The sequence below is a fragment of the Penaeus vannamei genome, chromosome 17 (genome assembly GCF_042767895.1).
Source record: "Penaeus vannamei isolate JL-2024 chromosome 17, ASM4276789v1, whole genome shotgun sequence".
Taxonomy (NCBI): Eukaryota; Metazoa; Arthropoda; class Malacostraca; order Decapoda; family Penaeidae; genus Penaeus; species Penaeus vannamei.
Window position 1 is genome coordinate 39,783,082 of NC_091565.1, and position 680 is coordinate 39,783,761.

Genomic DNA, 680 nt, shown 5'->3' on the forward strand with positions numbered 1-680 from the left:
GTCGGCAAGTGAGAAGGCGAGATGTAGATCTAGGGGGGGGGGGTTAGAGGGAAGTTCAGGGGAAGGGGGAGAAAAGGGAGGAAGTAGGGGGGGGGGGAGGGGAAGTCCTGAGCAGATCGGTAGTGAAGAGGAGGAAAAAGAGGGGTAGGGGAATTAAAAGAGGGGAGGGGGGGGGGGGTAGGGTGATGGAGGGTGTACCGGCAAAAGGAGGAAGAAAAGAGGAGCATGAAGATAGCGAAAGCAAATTTGAGATAAAGAGAAAGAAAAGAGAGGAGAAGGGAAGATAAGGAAGAAGTCTAGACATGAGGAGGAAGAAGGAAAAAGAAATAAAGAGCATATAAAAAATGAACTAAAGATGGATAAAGGAGGTGAGGAAGACAAGACCAAAGAAGGGGAGGATAAAACGATAACAATAATACCAGGAAAAGAAAACACACAAAAAAAAACGAACAAAAGGACATAAGAATTTACAGAAGATCCAGAAAGAAGATACCGAGACAGACAACCAACGAGAACAATACAAAAAAAAAGGAAAAAACAGGTTAAGAAAGGAGGAAGAAGGAGTGCCAAAAGAGAAGAAAAGGAAGAGGGGGGCAGCAACGCGACTACCTTGTTGACACAAGTTCTCATTAAATCGCTACTTGAGTGAGCACAGGAGAACATCTTCTTTGAACCATTAT